The sequence below is a fragment of the Xiphophorus hellerii genome, chromosome 18 (genome assembly GCF_003331165.1).
Source record: "Xiphophorus hellerii strain 12219 chromosome 18, Xiphophorus_hellerii-4.1, whole genome shotgun sequence".
NCBI classification, from domain to species: Eukaryota; Metazoa; Chordata; class Actinopteri; order Cyprinodontiformes; family Poeciliidae; genus Xiphophorus; species Xiphophorus hellerii.
In genome coordinates this window covers 29,118,846-29,132,006 of record NC_045689.1, presented here as the reverse complement: position 1 = coordinate 29,132,006, position 13,161 = coordinate 29,118,846, and positions in this window count along the sequence as shown.

Here is a 13,161-nt window from a genome sequence, read left to right as displayed (position 1 = left end):
GAAACCCTGCAAATTTGGCTTTCATGTTGTATTTAAGCAGAACATCAGTAATGCTGCACCTTCCCATTTTTCTTGTGATAGCATCTTGTCTCTGCTGCATTCTGCATCTGGAGCCTGCAGTGTTTGGGGATAGATTGGGCCTGTCTCAATGGGAAGAAACGGCAAGTTTTAACTTTAGTAGAAGTATATTTGGATTTAGCTTTTACTAGCGATCACTTCACTATCCAGGTTTTTTTTTTTTTTCTCCACCTACTTTGGTTTTCCAAGCTGGTTAATTTGGCACTAAATGCTGGACATGTTTTTAGAACAGTTCAGATATAGCACCAAGTTTCTGTAGTCATGGCTCCATTGGGGACCGCCATTGCAACATTTGTATCACTTTCAGCTGGTGTGATTCGCTGTCCAATCAAATCCTATGAAAAATCTGTTCACCTCCATGCCTGTGGGGGCGCTGCACCAAGAACCACCGAAGAAGACACTAAGTGTAACTTTCTTAATGTTAACAGTGACGTTAGATTTTAGCGGTTGTTTAGCATACAATACTAAATTTTAATCCTGTAGACTCAAAATTGAAATTTATAATTGATAACCTTCTCATTGTGGCCACACATTACCTACAATATGTAAATTTTTGAAAATTACCCCTAAAGAGAGAATACTTTTCTTCAACTTTGAAAACTGTGACAAAGAATGCTATAACAGTCATGTCTGATTTTATTAAAAATGATAATTAAGAACCCTTATAATATTACCTGCTGTTTAGTTTAACATGCTGTATGCATATTTTTTTTATTCTAATATTATACACCTGTTGTGTAACATGGCTTTGATGTCGTTCTGTATTCCCTTTCTTTTACTTTTTCAGAATAATTTTCTCAAAATACGGTTGTAGGATTTCTCTCTTGACTGGCAAAAGACCATGAGCCGTTTTTTAGATTGATACAAAGAATAACAGAATTGGCCTTCAGTATTTCAATTTGCTGACCTATAATGAATAAATTTTCCATCATGTCTTCCTTGTCCTTCTTCAATCTTGTCCTGTGTTTTCTTACCTGTGCTGTTGCTACTTTCTCTCACCGTAGGCCCGTCTTTCGGTCTAGGTTGAAATAATTTACTGAAATGTTATCTGCCTTGCTCATCTTTCTGATCCGCTGCCAGTCAGATTCGTCAAAGCTGCTTTGCTCCTCAAGCCAACGCGACGGAGCAAAAATGGAAACGATTCTGGCAAGAAAACGACGGAAGCAACCGTCCAGCAATCCTGCTGAGGAGAAAACCTGCTGCAAAAAATCCCCCCTGAGAACTGAAATCAAAAGGTATGAAGCAGCATTGTGCAAAACAAATGTAGAAATGATTGAATAGTGAATAAAAGTGATTAAAAATAAATAAATTCTAAAAGTTCTTTCTTTACATATTTTGTCTGTGTGTTTCAGAAGGCGGTCCCTCTCCAAAAGATAATTAAGTTTGGGGCGCCCTCTCTCCGGTTCTGAAGGTCCAGAAACTGCTGTCTATTTGCTGTGTATCAACCTGGGTTCAGATTCACCAAATATACAACGGCTGAAATTGGTGATGATCTACAGAACTCTGCAGGAAATGAAGTTCTGCAGCTTCCTGCGGCAGAAACATCAGAAAGTTAATGGTTTGCATTGAAATGGAATCTAAACCGGACATTTATTTGTGATCTTTTGACTTACCTTTGCATAAATTAAGCAAAAATAAAGAAAAACATTTAAAAAAAACTTTATTGTACAATTTTCAATAAGCAATTTATGGATAAACTGACACGTTTAAAAAAAATACTTCAAGTTATTTATTGTAATTTGGCACTTTTCACCTTCCATAAGAGTCAGGACATACTGGAGCAGCAGATCATATTCCACTTTCTAAAGTTGGGCAGGTTGTACAGGTTGTTTGGACGCAAAACTGTGAGACCTAGCAACCAATGCTAATGTGCCATGTTTGTTTATGAGCTTAAGTATTAGTGAGAAAAACAGAAGGGGAGAAATAATAGTGACATTAAGGGTTAGGCATACCTATGAGATCTTATGTTTAATTGGGAGGGGGAAATAATGATAAATGTGGAGGAAAAGTTAGATTTATTGATGAATTGTGAAATTTGAGTCTGAAAGGGAGTGATTGAGGAAAATAAAAGTAGAATTTAATGGATGTGAGGTAGCGTTGCCATACAGTCGGACACAGTAGGTGGCGCTATGCACCTTGAAGTTGTTTGCGAGCGGCCATAGTAGAAAAGAAGAAGCGACCAATGGCGTTTGGATGTCGGCTGAGAAGGACCTCGGTATTCACCAGCTGTGCGGCTGTGCTCTGCGTACTTGAGATTTTCCTTTGATAAAAAAAAAAAAAAGTAATTATTTGATTTTTTAAAATTCTTATTCTCCTTTACTATTAACAAAATTGTGGAGGGAAAAAAGGTATTTAGTTAAAAAAAAATAAAAAATCTTTAGCCCACCTCTGTGTGCTCTTTGAGGATGGACACACATCCTAAACCTAAATGCTATTGGTCAATTTACTTTCGACCGCTTGGCGTCCTGAAAGCTAAATGTAGTCGTGAAGCTACGTAAAAATGAATAAGCCACTTTTAACCCTGCCGGAGTCTTCAGAGGTATCGAGAGGACGCCGCGTGAGCTTTTACAAGATGTTAAGTTCTTTAATTAATTTTTTTTTATCGTGGTTTTTGGAACTGATGAGCAGGACATTCCCATCGCGTCTCCACCGTGGACCGATTATGAACAGCTGCCGCCCTCTTCCTGAGCTAAACAGTTAAATCTGATGGAAAAGTTTGTTTCTACTAGAGCAGAAATGAAGCAAAGATTGTTTGCCAAAACGTTGTAGCTTCACCTCCTACTCCCGCTCCTCTTGATGTCTCAGAGACAACACCTGATACCGGGAATCCTCCTCCTGTGGATCAGGGTGGGTAGGGCTCGCTTTCTTGTCTTTAGTGCAATTTTTATTATTATTTTTTTAAAAGCAGACTACTCAGGCATATACTGTAAGTGTGCGAGTGTTTTGCATTGCCTGCGTTGGGCCTTGTGTGGATCAGATCCACTTCTTTTGTGGGCCATGGACATGGCTTTCTTGTGGCATGTTTGTGTGGGTTAGGTTTGCGCTGGTTAATGTGCCACACATGGTGGGTGTTGGGGATGTGGTTGTGCTGGTGTTGGTCAGGTACAGTGAAAATTTTGTTTCAGTTGTTGATTTTTGTGTTTTTATGATGTAGAGGACTTTGAACTGCCTTGTTGCTGAAATGTGTTATACAAATAAAATTCAATTTCATTTTGTGCGTAGCGTCTGGTAATATCCTACAGGCGCCCCTGCTGATACTCATCAACTCTGGAACCCAGTTTTAAAAAAAATTATCACCTTAACCCGAGTATCAGGGTCTAGTAGGCTATCGCTGCATTTTTTTTGGCTAGATATTTGTCAGAAACTTTATTCTAAGTTGTTTGATTTTCTCCCTGAAGAAGTTATGGAAGGCATTTTTTGTGTAAACAGAGCAGCAGACAAGAAATGGACCCACCATGGCCTCTCAGCGGTGGTTTGTTTGGCTACTGGCGTCCCTGAGACATCTGAGGAGAAAAAATGGCGTCTGGAACCAGAAATAGATCAACGATGGAGACTGAGGCGATCGCTACAGGCAAGCTGAGGATCGCTTCAAGCAGCCGGGGGATTCGGCCAACTCATCAAAGGTAGGTTATGTCAAGCAACTGTTCCAATGGCGGATCCAGAAGACGTCTCAAAGTAAGAGCTGTTGCGGGTTGTTGACGAAGGCCAAAGCCTTTCGGTTTTTGCTGTGGTTTGGTTTGATTCTCTGTTGAGAGTCAATGAGCTGAGAAGGATTCTGTTGTGTTGAAAATCCTTCTGTCCTGAAATTTCTTTTGCGTTGTCTGCGTGTCATTTAAGCATTAAATATTGGATTATGTCTAGCTGAAAAAATGGAGCACACACCACCAAACACCAAAAGTTGAAATTGTTTGACACAATGACTGTTCGTTTCCCTGCATCAGAGCATTAGAATAATCAGATGTTTGGATCTTTTTTTTTTTTTTTGCTGTCCCTTTACCTCTTGCAAAAAGAATACTTTAATAGGTTGCAGAAACTAAAAATCACAGGCCTACGCTTTTGCCAGAACACTTACAGAGCTTCCATACTGCCTCTGTGAAACTGTGTGGCTGTACTTTACGGAGAGAACATGCTTGTTCTCCTTAAATCTGCCAGGCAGAGCAAAGGTTGGTAAACTACATGCATCGATCGCCACGTTGGTGTGCTCATTTGTTTTGAGATGTTTATTGGTTTGACATTTTATGCCTCTGCGCTGGAAAATATCATATGTTTTTCATGTCTGCCATTAAGATGCATATAAATGAAGTTCTAGATACACTTGCCAATAAGATGGAGCACCTGAGGCAAGTAGCATTTAGCTGTCGGCTGGATAACTCCCTGCAGATTTGCTGATCTCCATGTTGAGCAACAGTTCCTCGCTTTGTATCATCAGATGCTGCATATTATGCATATTCATGCAGTCATGAATGTCGTGCTATTTGTTGCCCTTGAAAGAAAAAAAAAATTAGGACATGATGCACAGCATTTTGGAAATGAGAGACTGGATTTTAATGCACTTAAGGATGCAAATCTCTGACAAGAACTATATGGATATAGGGAAAATGTTAATGAGGTCAAAACTTTGCAAAAGCAGTCTTGCTGGAAGTAATTCCTTTGAACTTTTTGAACATAATGTGTGACACAGTGTAATTTGAAAACATCTTTTTGGTCTTTGTGTACAACATAGCAGGTTTACCAGAAAAGCAATGGTGTGCAAGCAACAAACTCAGTTGTATGTATTTTAATTTTTTTTTACATACTTGTTGAAAATGTCACCACGTCCTGACAATATGGTATGAGACGGTCTGCGAAAAGAATCCACCTCCTCTGCAGTGCTATCTAATAACGACCAATCAGAGGCAGGAGGCGGGTCTTAGCGCTGTCAGTCAGCTTCTCCCCATTAACAGATCCTGTTATAAATGCCAAGGCTAGTTACCATGGCCACCAATAAAGGTGGATAAACATTTTTCTTGTATTGTTGAGTTGGCTCTCCGCCGTTGGCACATTTAGCAGCTTGTTCACGAGATTGATTGACAGGGATCTGTTCACAGATTATCTGTCTCATGTTATGCTGTCATGACATGATGACAGTTTTAACAAATATTTTCCATAGAAGTTACAAACCGTAGCTTGGAATTGAGGGATTGTGTTTATTGGCTTATTTATTGTTCATCTTTCAGTCTCACCAGCTCTTCATATGTTTTTGATCGACACATTTTGTGTGTTTTGTTTTTTTTAACTTCCCTTCATTGAAGCAGTGGAGTTTAGTGCCACGCCCTCTAGTTAAATATTAATTGTTGGTGTGTTGTTTTTTTTCATTGTGACTTACTGTAAAAAATTAATTGCCCATTTAGTTGGGACATGAATAAACATCTGAATCTGATTTGCTATTTAACTTGCCCAAGAAATAGTAATGGCAACTATGGGCTGTAAAACTAATGAGGCAGTTTGATACTGGCCTGTTGTTTCTATTTTCTTTTATTTTTAAGAGTTACATCTGCAAATTGTTAGGCAATGTTGTCAGCAACATGTTGGCCGTGGCCTCGCCTTGCTTGCTTGTTGTTTTTTTTTTTTGACCTGAGGTTGTGCTGACTGTGGGGAAGCCTGTGGCCCTGACACCAAGGAGATAAACGGGTTGGAGGAAGACCCCTGGGGTGCCGCTGCTATGAATGTGAATAAGGAGCGTGTGCTTTCTCAACATCCAGGGGTCTTGTTTCTTCGCTGCGCCACCGGGCATTTGCTTTTTCGCTCACGAGAGAGGGCAGGCGGCTGGATTTTTCTCGAATCCCATCTTCTTGCTCGGCCGTATTTTAGTCGTACCTTTGACCGGACGCTGACAGCGTGAAGGCCTAAGGTTGGAAATTTATACCTGTAAGGACAGCTGGTTCCCCTTGGGGAGGCATTTTAAGAGGAGATTACCAATTTTCTTGGAAGACAAAAAAAAAAAAAAGAATGTGGTGCACACGACAGAATTGAAGCCCTGGGGTCGAGTCATAGAAACGGGAACATGTGGCCTTTATGTGTATAAAAACCCACAGGTGCCATCTAATCCCCGCTGGATCCCATCCATCCGGTTTACAGCAGGCCTCGGTTTTGATTGGTTTCTCGATGTGCTTTCCAACAGATACACTGGCGCGAGGGAGAACGGTCTTTAAAACGAGAGCAGAAAATTGGCGCTGGCGGGCCAAAACGTCTGGCAGGTGCAAAGCCGATGGCTACCATAATTGTGGCAATCGGCTGACACACCGACCCGTTGCTACTCGAGCCCCAGCAACGGGAACCGTGGAGGTGCAGATACAAATGTGACTCTGCCTGTTTTTCCCGCTTTTATTGAATTTGCTCAAAAGGCTTGTGCTCGTCTTCTCAAGCACGCCGTCCTGCGCGCAAGGTTACCGCTCTGTTTTGTCATTTTCTCGACTCGACTCGTCCGGTCGAGAAGTCCTTGAAACCAAAACTCGCAATTGGATTGGAAGAACCCCACACTGAGGTTGCTATGGTGTTTCCGGGGTGATCTGATAAAAGGCAAGATGGCTCTGTGAATGTGTGTCCCCACCTAAAACCTGCACACCTTTTTTCTTTCTTTATTTTTTTGTCTTTTAGGGAAAAAGATCCAGCACTTTGAGGGCTTTCTGAATTCAAGAATAATTTTCACATCCTCATTACATTTAAAGAGCAAAGAAATATAAAAGGGGGGGAAAGAAAGAAAAACATCAAAGCTTCGCTGAAATTACTATTCCTCCATGGTTTCCAATATCAAAATAACTTTGAAGTTTCATGTTTCTCTTTTGTAAACCTCACAAAGGAACTGACAAGCCCGTGCTTTAAGATCTCCTGGTCTTCATTGGATATGTACAGGTGTGGTTGACCTTGTCTGGGTTCTCTATAATTGAATGAACCGTAGCCTGGAATAAAGGCAGCTCATCAGCGAGAGGCGGTATAATCTCCGGGTTCATTGAGGTGTCAGGATAACAAAGGATCAGACAGTCCAAAGAGAGGCTTTAGCAATCTGGATGTTGGAGAACATGCAGCGACAGAACTGGAAATATCAACTTTGTCAGTCAGCAAACTGGAATTTGTTGTTACGTCTACAAAGGTACATGACTCCTGATGTTTTCTTGTTTTTTTTTGCCCCCTTCCTTACTTGTACACCACTTTTCTGTTCTCTCCAGGCTGTACTCCACACAGAGACATGTTTAATATTCCCCTTGGAGAAGGATTTGGACAGGTTTATTAGTTATGTAACCGGGCACTTCTTCTGCTACTGCTACTTTTGCAACTCTCTGCGCTTTTTACTCCCTTTCTCTCGTCTTCCTTTGTTTTTAATGCTTTAGTTGTTAGGATAAGCTAGTTGAGCTCCCCGCAGGGTCGAGTTTGTGACTTCCGACGCGAACGTTTGTGCCGCCGGCACACTGGCTGCAGACAGACCGCACGAGTTTCTCCTTTGCTTTGTGGCTGTTCATCTCTCTCTGCTCGTCTTTCTCTAGATTTTAATTCCTCACTGAATAATTCCTCAGTGTAGAGAGATGAATGCTTTGCATTTCCATGTGTTTTTAAAAAAATTATTGTGATTTCTTTTTTTTTTTGCATTATTATTCTCAATTTCCTAAAAGTGTTTATTCTGCTGGCGCTGAACAAAACAACCTCAAGTCCAGTGGAAGCAACTGCGTTCAGAGCTTGTGTATTTGAATTTGCAGCTGGAGAATAAGAATGGTAGCACTGTTGCCTTGCAACAAGAAGGTCCTGGGTTCTATTCCCAGCCCGGGGTTTTTCTGCATGGAGTTTGTGTGAATAAATTTTAACAAGTGTACCAATACTATTTCTATGTATTGCTAGGCCTGCCACCGTGACACATTTTGCTGGACCATAAACTGTCCCTGTAATTATTGCGATAAACGGTAACATTGTTGTTTTTAAGACCATTTTCAAGTGAGATACTGATAATGCCATAATAATGTAATAAGAATATGCTTCACTTTTATAAAGAGCACTTTTATCTCTAAATATCCAAAATAAAACACAACCAAGAACAAAGAAATAAAATAAAAGCCACACAAAACCGTAACCATAAATAAAATAAAATAAACTTCAGGCTCATTTTAATTTATCATGCAATTATTATACAGTTGATAAAAAATGTATCGTTCTACGTTTTCATACTTAATATACAGACTAATTAACAATGATTTATTCCTGTGTTATTACCAACATCCGCTACAAATTTCACACCAATGGCAGCATCAAGAAATTCTTTCAACTAACGAAAAGGTAAACAGTCAGTTCTTTTTTTTTTTTTTTAATCCTAGGCTACGCCAAAGTCAGTTTTGGAAAAATACGCCAACAACAACGAGAGACAAACTGCTCACTCCCATGCTTCTGGATGTACAGATTATATCTCCAGGTCAAGCAGATCCCTGGAGGCCAGGCCGCCGCCTCAGGCTGTGCTCCGGCACAATACGTCTCTGTGCTCCAGCCTCCTCCGTCCTCAGGGTAAACGCAAAGCGGTAGCAGAGGCAGAGGCATTTCTTTCCCGTATAAACACAAGGCTCCATTTACCCAACACCTTGTTCGAGCTACAAACCTACAAACCCCCTCTCAATGTCCTTTGAGATATCCTTTGTAGAGGGGTGGGTGGGGGGAAATCAACAACAACAACAAAAAAAAATATCCGGCTGCCTTATTTACTTACGTAAATGTCAGCTCAGCCGTCTCTTGTTTCTGCTCTGGAATGAGATGAAGAAAAGGGGGGAGGTGTCAGGGAGAGACACTAGGCTGTCTCAGGAACTGACAGAGTGCTGCACAGGCAGCTTTACAACTCTTCCTGCTGGAGATGATATTTTGACATTTCCCTTACAGACTCCTTGAAGACGCGACTCAAAAAAAAAATCGGGAGAAGCCATTCAGACAGTCGTGCAAGTGCAAAAACGAAGCCGCCGAAGAGCGACAATTGATATGTAAAAAAAAAAAAAGAAGAAGCAGCAGTTTCTTTGAAATTACAGTCTGGTCTTTATCCAATCTAAAGGATTCCCTCTTAAATATTATGTACTGAGCTTATTTCTAAAGGTAATGTACTGTATGTATCTGTAGCTAATCAAGTGAAATTCCAGTGTACACTGCTTATTATGTTGAGTCACAGCTATAAACATTGTCGTTTTTTTTTTTTTTTTGGTGATTTTATGTTGCAACCCTACGCAAAGATCATATATGTGAAGTAAAAGGATGATAACATGTTTTGTTCAAGACTGTTTAGAATTAAAAGTTTAGATTACAGCAGTGTGCATTTGTACTTAAAGGAGCGGCATCATGTGTTTTCCAGCCACATTCTGTATTATAATCAAGTAACTGTTACCTTGAGTGGTAATAAAAATGCTGACAGTATCAAATATGATTTAAAAGAAGTTTAAATCATATTTAATAGAGGCCCGTTGTTGTGATGACTTCCTGAAGGCGGTGTTTCAGAAAGAGCAGGAGTTTTTAAAGAGACAGAGGCCCAATTTCCAGGCGTTAAATTACAAAGTTACATTTCCTTTAAGTCATATTTGATGCATGCAAATATGACTTATTTTTATATATGTTATACACAAATAATATATATTTGTTTGTATTTATACAAAGGTAACAGAAGGTAACATAGTTACTTGATGTGCTATGAAATGCATATTACTGCCCCTTTAAGGAATTATTGACTTAAAACAAGCTTCTGTATCTTGTAGCAAAGTCACTTTTTATCTTTGTCTTATTTCAAGTGTACTAAAATATCTGCAGTAAAAACTAGATAAAAATTACTTTATAAGATTTTGTGTTCTTGCAATGTTTTAAATTTGCTAGAAGCCTCAAAACAGATGAAAAAAAAAAAAAAAAAATCAAAGGGTCTCTGCTTTAAGATGCAAAAATGCTATGTTTGAAAACTCATAACTATCTAAGCTGCCGATGCTAAACAATCAGAGCTCTTCACTGAGACGAATAAGATGGACGGACTTTGTTTTTGCCTTCCCCGCCAGTGATGCATCCAGGTTGACGGACAAAACAAAAACAGCCCTCTGTCACGTACTTTGCTCTGAGCCTAGGCGTGTCAGTTTCAGAGCTCCACGCAAACTCTTCAAGCAAAGCTGGACGTGAAGAAGTCAGCTCAGTGTCTCCTGGTTGTTCCTCTTCTATTCTCCCTCCAACCGACTCTCACATCATCATCCAGGAGAAGGAGGGGAGGCGTTGTGCCGCTGACACACTTCCCAGCTGTCAAGGTGCTTTGGCTACGCCGCCGTGCCAGCTCCGCGGCTTTATTTCAGCTGATGCCCCCCCGGAGCTTCGTCGCAACATCGTTATTTACAAGCCGCCTTGCCCCGCGTTTAGCTAATAAAGTCAACAAACTGAAAATAGAGCAGGGGGGGGGGGCCGAGAGGACGCTTCATGACAATCGTTAATGAGGGGGGAGAGGGGAGGGGGCGAAGATAGAGTGCAGCATCAGTCTGAAGAACTATAATTAAACAAGAATCTCTGTTGCCAAGTGTGTGTTTTCTGTGACGCTGCAGGCGATGCATGTATGTCTGCAGCAGAGGAGATAACGCGACTGCGGTGGGGGATAGCTCCTGAAGCCAGCAGTAGCCTCAACTTACAGTCAATCTTTTTGACTGGGAGAAAAAAGTCAGGATTCAGCTGAGGAGGGACCTCTGTGCTCTTGTAGAGGTTGTAGAATTCGGTTGTTGTTGATAAGAATGTAAAATTCTGCATGTTTGAGGAATTTGACTGCAATCTTGACTGTAATAGAGCTGCACCAAGAATCAAAGCAATGGCTCTTTAGGGTGTTTTCACACCTGATAGTCTGGTAGAATTGGTTCTATTGGGGACCGAAATGACATCATTTGCTGCATTTTCAGCTGCTGCGGTTGGCTTTCACACTGCACTCTCAAATGAACCAAACAGTATAAAAAACACTTTTCCTTCTCTCCTGCGGTGGCTCTACACCAAGAATCACTGAAGAAAGCGACTCAAAAACATCCGGAGACGTCAATAATGCAGCTTCCTTCTTCACAAAATATAAACCAAAATCGAGAGCCGTCAGATTTTAGCAGTCTTTAGTCTTTGGCAAAAGTTCACTAACCATTTCTTCCACTAGCACAAGACTTGTGCATTTGTTTTGTTTCATTGACCCAGATTGCCCTGCACTATAGTCCACTTTCTGCTTTTGGAGCGGTCTCCGTTGCGCTATGCATTTGAACGGCGCCAGAGTTCACTCTAATTGTACCGAGGCAAGGTATTTTTGGGCTGACCAGAGTTTGCTTTTTTGGTCGATTGCGAATTCACACCTCCCTAAACGAACCAGGTTTCCTGGACAGACGAGCTGGAGTGTGATTACAGCGGACCAAACAGGGCTGGTGATTTAAGGGATTGCACCCTTAGATCATACTGTTGGATGGTTGGAGAGTTAACTTTTCGTCAAGTTCACGAGATGATTGGTGTGAGTGTTAAACTCAATTCCACAAAAAGTACATTCGTTAAATGGCAGCTCTCGGTTTCTGCATAAAACAGTTCAACAAGGTGTGGCTATAATTTGACGAGTGAAAGTATGCAATCAATTTAGTCCGCCTGCCATCATGTTTCAAGACCTACATTTATCAATAAAGTACAATCTCCAGTCCCAGGATGTCATTTAAATTCGGTGCCCGTCTATTCAGGAACTGTTTGCAGAAATACTTGGAGATTAGGAATATGTCACATTGAACATTTTCAGTGCATTTCTGATTTCAGCATATTTTAGTGCTATTTGAACATAATTTAGAACTACCCCATGTTTTGGAACTATAGCATGCATTTGTAAATTCATGCTATAGTTCCATTTACAGTTTTTCCCCTTTAATTACCATCGTCACTTATTTCAGTTAACAAAAATGTTTTCGCAATTTCAGTTTTTGTCATTTTGTCACTTTTTAACTGCAACATCCTCAGTGTGTAGTACATGAATTCGAGTCAATTGTTTTGTCAATGACATTCTTGGAAAATACATTTTGAGATCCGTCATGTTTATTTCCCTGGTTAAGAAAGAAATGCCGAACGTCATGTTTGAATCTCCAGGCATGTCCAGTGGAAGCTTTCCTAAAGGAAGATTAGGCGGAGGGACGGTGTGATACCAGGCCTGACATGCAGGCTTCAAAGCCGGAGAGGAAAGGTGTTCTGGTCAGCATTAAAATCTCCTCTTTTCATGCCTGTTGATTCTTAAATCAACAACAACCTCTTAAGGCTCGGGTTTGTGCCGCCTTTAACAGACTGATGCCACGCTGGCGTCTCACCCTGTGCTGTGTGCCCTGAGTTATCCTGATAAAGCACAAAGCCCTGGTTCTGCTGCCACCAAGCTGCACTGCTACGATCCCTGAGGATTCTCAGAGACATTTCTTTTTCTTTTTATGAACTAAAAATGTTGAACAACAATTAAAGCAAAATCACAAAACCGACAAACAGCATTTCGCAAAGCATTACATGTGAAAGCAGAACTTAGCTTTTAGGGCTGTTGTAAACGAATATTTTAGAAATCGAGTAATCTATCGATTATTCTTACGATTAATTGAGTAATTGGGTAAAAAAAAAGATAAAGTAAAACACTGGTAAATCTAACATCACAGCAGTCTTACTATCGCATATCAACATCAGTCCATTTTTTCACAGTTGAGCTACCATAACAATAACTTTTCTGTAGTTTCAGAAAATTAACTCGTAACAATAGCAGCTCACTTTCCAAGTTAACCTGAAGAAAAGTTATACAAAAATCTAAAATTATATTCAATTTAATAATAGAGGCAGGCTCACAAATACGCTTATAAAACATGTCTATACTCCAGCTTTTCGTTTATGTATTCATCTCCACTCAGTTTAATAGATGAACTCTCACCTTGCCCAGACATTTATAGCTTTTGTGTTCATGTTAGCGACGGGATTTGACACCTTTGTTCGTAACATAAACATCTACCAGCTACGTACCGCCACAATGAGCTCCGCCACCCATTTGTTGAGACCTTGATGATATGAAATAAATTTTCCGGTTCGTTAAAAAAAAACTAC